Source organism: Vulpes lagopus, chromosome 4 (assembly GCF_018345385.1).
Source record: "Vulpes lagopus strain Blue_001 chromosome 4, ASM1834538v1, whole genome shotgun sequence".
NCBI lineage: Eukaryota > Metazoa > Chordata > Mammalia > Carnivora > Canidae > Vulpes > Vulpes lagopus.
Genome location: NC_054827.1, coordinates 141,013,116 through 141,018,974, shown reverse-complemented (window position 1 = coordinate 141,018,974; position 5,859 = coordinate 141,013,116). Strand labels below are relative to the sequence as shown.

The 5,859-nt window shown below is 41.4% G+C and overlaps 1 pseudogene; it reads right to left on the bottom strand.

The window, feature by feature from the left end:
- Positions 1-569: 569 nt before the first annotated feature.
- LOC121488879 lies at positions 570-1,927 on the bottom strand (annotated as a pseudogene).
- Between the last annotated feature and the right edge of the window lie 3,932 nt (positions 1,928-5,859).

Here is a 5,859-nt window from a genome sequence, read left to right as displayed (position 1 = left end):
CAGTGATGCAAGGACTGCGAAGTGAAAGACAAGAAATTGATTTTCACATGGAGCTTCAGGTACAGGACTGAATCCTCAGCTGATTCCTAGAGCCGAGGCGAGCTGGGATGGGAGGAGCGGCAGGGAGCTCAGCCAGGTGGCTGGCTTGATTAACAGCCTAGGGACATGTTCCCCAACAGCAAGAACCCCCTTTGAGGCTGCAGGTCTGATGAGACGATGCATACAGGAGGCTGTGGGCACACAAGAGCCTGATGGACATGCAGAGCCTGCGGAGCCAAAGAGGGCCGGAGAGGATGGGTTCTTCCAAATGCTTCGGACCTACCAGCCTGTATGTCAGGGGAAGAGGCCCCGGTGTGATGCGCGCCTTGGGCTTGCTCCACAAGGGCCTGACGCAGAGGCCTGAGGCAGGGGGTCTGCTAGGATCACCGAACACGAGAAGGTGCTTCGGGGCCTTTGGAGGAACAATGGATTGTCTTCTGACCCATCAATACTTAACATTAATGAGTTTTAAAACAGGGTCAGTCTTTCCAACGTGTATTGTCACATTAGCCAGAGCCTCTTCCAGTCTGTTAGGCTGGCAACGTCCAGAAAGATCCCATTGCCTGGCGGTGGGACCTGGGCCGCAGGTCATTCTGGGAAGCTGGCGCAATGATCTGGGATTTGCACAACGAAGGGATCCCACATTCTGGGATTTGCACAATGAAGTCACCCCTACACCACTGCTTAAGTCCAGTCCCCGACCTTCTTTTTCCGCTCTGTAGTCCAGAGACATTTCTTTAAAAGCCAGGAAATCTGTAAACGTGAGCAGCACGTCCAATACGTCGCCTGCCACTTCCTCTCTATGGTGCTGTAAAGTCTGTGAGAGCCGCCATGTTAAACCCAGGGAGCCGCTCCAGCAGCTGTTCTTCAATATACTTTTCTACCAAAGAAATCTATTCACTGAAAACAGGCGTGTAGGTGGTGCATGCTCTTCCGCGTCTTCAAGCTCCTGATAGTACTTGCCCGGAACTCGTCATCCATGAGGACGTCCTCTAAGTATCCAACCGCAGCGTCCAATTTGTTGTGCCCAAGATCGCGAATCCCAGAAGCCGCCGAGGAGCCGACACCGACGCAATCCCACGAGGGTTTATTTACAAGCTGGAGCCTGGGTCCAAGCGTACCCGACGCAGGGCAGCAGGGACTTGGACCCCGAGACCACCGGGCTTAGCAACCTTATAGGGGCCGGTGGCCAATGGGTTACGCAGGAAATTGCACAGTCATGCTGGTCTGCTGGGCCGGACTTCCGGTGAGGGTGCGTCCTGGGCTCTGACTAGGGCCGGGCAGTATCCCTGGGCCGGATTTCCGGTGAGGGTGTGTCCTGGTCTCTGACTAGGGCGGGGCAGTATCCCTGGGCCGGACTTCCGGTGAGGGTGTCCTGGTCTCTGACTAGGGCGGGGCAGTATCCCTGGGCCGGATTTCCGGTGAGGGTGTGTCCTGGTCTCTGACTAGGGCCGGGCAGTATCCCTGGGCCGGATTTCCGGTGAGGGTGTGTCCTGGTCTCTGACTAGGGCCGGGCAGTATCCCTGGGCCGGACTTCCGGTGAGGGTGTCCTGGTCTCTGACTAGGGCGGGGCAGTGCCCTAAGTAATAATCAGGTCAGCACGAGGGGGGGCAGCCCAAAGTAGAGTCAGTCCTGCTCTGCTTGTCCAGGGGTAGGGGATTTTGTTCAATTTCCTGGGTCCCACAGAATTCTGCATCAGAGGCAGAAGGCGAAGCTCTCTTCCTGTAGGGCGTCCATCTCCGCCGCATCCACCCGCGGGGCGAGCGCCCCCGTCGGCCTGACCCGCCCCGGCCCGGCCCAGCCTCCGCTCTGCCCCGTAGAGCCCCAGCCCGCATCCGGGAGGCCTCGTGGCCGCACCGCCACCGCCGCTCACGGCCCGGGCCTCAGGCCTCAGGCGCCCCGGGGCACTCCGCTTTTGGGTCTTCCATGAGAAAACTGAAGTAATATGCTTAGCCCAGAATCTGGCACATAATGCGAGCTTCATCACTCTTGATGAGGATCATGAACTGTGGAGGAGAAGCATACACAGGTAGATGAAAAATATCCTTTATCGCTTCCAGAAACTCTCCTCCAGTGAATGAATACAAAGCAAACCACAACTGGAAAAATCATGACAAAGTTGTTAAAAATCATGTCCAAAAAAAGGTGAGTTTTTTTTGTTTCTTTGGGGTTTTTTTTTTTTTTTTTTTGACATATTGTCTTCAAATAATAAGGGACTGACCATGGATTCCTCAACAGAAATCATGGAAACCAGATGACATAGGGGTGACATTTTTTATGTGGTTAATGAAACTGTCAGCCTAAAATTCTACGCTGAACAAAAGTATTCTTCAAAAATATGGTTAACTGAATAAATTTCCAAACAAGCAAAAACTAATACAACACTCAATGCCAAACACACAAAAGGCAGGAAGTGGGGAGGTTGTTTTTCAGGTAGGAGGAAAGTGAGCCCCAAGAAGTAATGAAATGTAATAGAATATTCAATTATTTGGGTAAATGTAAATAGATATTGAATGGTTAAATTTATAATAATAGTGATTTCATGGTTTTGGGAAATATCTAAAATTTAAAAACAATAATAATATAAATGGGGAAAGAGTAAGAAATGGGGTTATCAGGGTTCTGTGAACTGTGTTTATCAGCAAAAATGTAGTCAAGGAAGCATTTTTTAATATCCACAGTAATCACTAATAGAATAATAAAATAATGCATACCTAGAAAGCTAACAGAGAGATAAAAATAAAAAAGGAATAATTTGGGCAGCCCTGGTGGCCCAGCGGTTTAGTGCTGCCTTCACCCTGGGATGTGATCCTGGAGACCCGGGATCAAGTCCCATGTCGGGCTCCCCGCAGGGAGCCTGCTTCTTTCTCTGCCTGTCTCTCTCTGTCTCTCCCTCTGTCTGTCATGAATAAATAAAAAAAAAATTTAAAAAGGAATATTTTTTAAAAATAGGTAAAAACATTAAATAACAGATTTGTAATCACCTGGAGAAAAAATTAAATATTAAATATAAATAAACAGAATAGTCCAAGCAAAAAGCAAAAATTATCAGACTGTACAAGAGCAAAAGTCAAGTATATGATCCATGCAATAGGCACACATTAAATATGAGGGTATAAAAATCTGAACATAAAGGTATGCAAAAATATATATCATGAAAACGGTAATCAGAAGGAAGCTGGTATAGTTAATATTAATTCAGAGTTTAACTAGAGTTAATGGTAAGATTTATTTCTATCAATGTAAATAAATATTGCCTAATGATAAAATAGTTCATTCAAAAGGAATGATATCTATGTCCTAAATTTTTATTCACATAAAAACATAGCTTCAAAATATTTAAACACTGACATATCATAAAGGATAAGTACACAAGATTACAGTCGAAATGGAAATTTTAGCAAACTTTCCTCAGTAAATGATGAAGCAAGCAGACAAAAACATCAGTAAAGAACTAGCTTTTTTTGAATAGCATGATTAACAAATTTGGTTGAATTGAGATCCATAGACTATTCACCCACATTCTTTGTAAGTGCACATGGATTATTTTCCAAATTGAACATTTATTATGCCATAAAGCAAGTACCAACACATTTTAAGTGACTGAAATTAGTTTGTTCTCTGCCTACAGAAGAATTAAGCTAGAAACACAGGAACAAAAATGATAGCTAGAAAATCTAAGAATGCTTGGAAATAAAGCAATACACTTCAAAATAGTTGATAAATCAAAGCCAAAATAACAAAAAAGGAATGTTCTAAACTAAATGATGAGGAAAATACATTCTATCAAAATGTGTGTTTTGAAGTTAAAGCCGGGTTGTGAAGGGAATTTTATTGCCATAAGCACATATATTAGAATATTGAAAATCAAGGATTTAAGTATCTCTCTTAATGAATTAGAAAGAGACCTGATTGACAAGAAAAATCAATGACATAGAAAACAAGAAACAATAGAAAAAATCAGCTAAAATTTGGTTGTATGAAAAAAGTAATTAGGAAAAAAAACAATATGGCTAATAGATTACAGATTACTGATGTGAATGAAAAGCAAACATCATTTTCAATTGTATATATATTATAAAGATATTAAAGGAACATTTATCAACATTAAAAAATTACCCTGAAATTTTTGATAAAATGGACAAAGACTTTGAAAACCACAACTTCATAAAATTGACAAAAGAGTTAGCATACTCAATATTCAAATTCATAGCTCAGTATTCAAAGAATCATAAACTGTCTGTTTTTTAAAATGGGCATGAGGTGCCGGGGTCGCTCAGATGGTTGGGCCTCAGACTCTTGATTTTGGCTCAGGTGGTGATCTCACAGATGGTGGGATTGAGCCCCATATTGGGCTCCACAGTCAGTGGGGTTTCTGGTTGAGATTCTCTGTCTCTCTCTCCCTCTGACCCTGTCCCCTTACCTCCGCTCTCTCTCTCGCAAATAAATAAATCTTTTAAAAATATGAGTGCGATAACTTAATAGGCATTTTTCCAAAGAAGACATCTAAATAGCTAAGAGATACATGACAAGATGCTCAACATTATTAAACATCAGGGAAATGCAAGTCAAAACAAGAAGGAGATATCACCTCATACCTGCTAGAATGGATTATCAGCATTAAGAAGACAAGAAAACAGGTATTGATAAAGATGTGAAAGATGAGAATCCTTGTACACTGTTGATGGGAATGCAAATTGGGTCATACTGTGGAAAGCAGTATGGTAATTGCTCAAAAGATTATAAATAGAACTGTCATATTATCCAGCAACCCCATTTCTGGGTATGTATTGAAAGGGAATGAAAAGAAGATATTGAAAAATATAACCTCCAATGTTTACTGCAGTATTATCCACAGAAGTTAAGATATGGAAACAACCTACGTGTCCATTAATAGGAGAATGGGTAAAGAAAATGTTGTATATACATACGGTGAAATGTTATTCAGCCATGAGAAAGAAGGAAATCTTGCTATTTGCAGCATGCATGGACCTGGAAGGCATTATGCTAGGTGAAATAATCCATACAGAGAAAGACAAATGCTTCAAGATATCATTTATATGCAGAATCTAAAAAAAAAAAAAAAAAGTCAACTTACAGAAACAGCATAAAAAAAGTGGTTGCCAGAGGCAGGAGGGTGGAGGAGTTGGGAAGATATTTAAGGGCAAAACTAGTAACTAGTAGATAAATAAGAACTGGAGCTCTAAGGCACAGCACAGTGATTATAGTAAGCAATACTCTATTATAAACTTCAAAGTTGCTAAATAACTACATTTTCATTGTTCTTGCCCCCCCCCAAAAAAAATAATTATGTGACCTGATAGGGATGTTAGCTAATGCTATAGTGGCAATCCTTTTGCAATATATAAATGTACCAAATCATCAGGTTGTACATCTAAAACGTACACAATGTTATGTATCAATTACATCTTAATAGAAGATAAATAGAAAATCTGAATTCTCCAATATCTAGGAAAGAAATTAAATCTCTAACTAAAAATTTAGTCAGAGAGAAGTTCCTGGCCCAAATAACTTATCTTGTGAATTACTCCAAACATTGTAGAATAATTTGCAGCAGTCTTAAATATTTCCAGATAGAAAAAAAAAAGAGAGACAGAGAGAAATCCACAATTAATTTCAGGACATCAGCATAAATTTACCAACAAAACAGAAAAATTACAAGAAACAAATGTTAAAAGAAACCATTGAGCTAGAAAGCAATCCATAAGTTGATGGGAGATGTGATAATACCGTAGATTACCAAAGATAGACTCATGGTCAGAACATAGAAAGAATTCTACATGATTATAGGAAAAGACA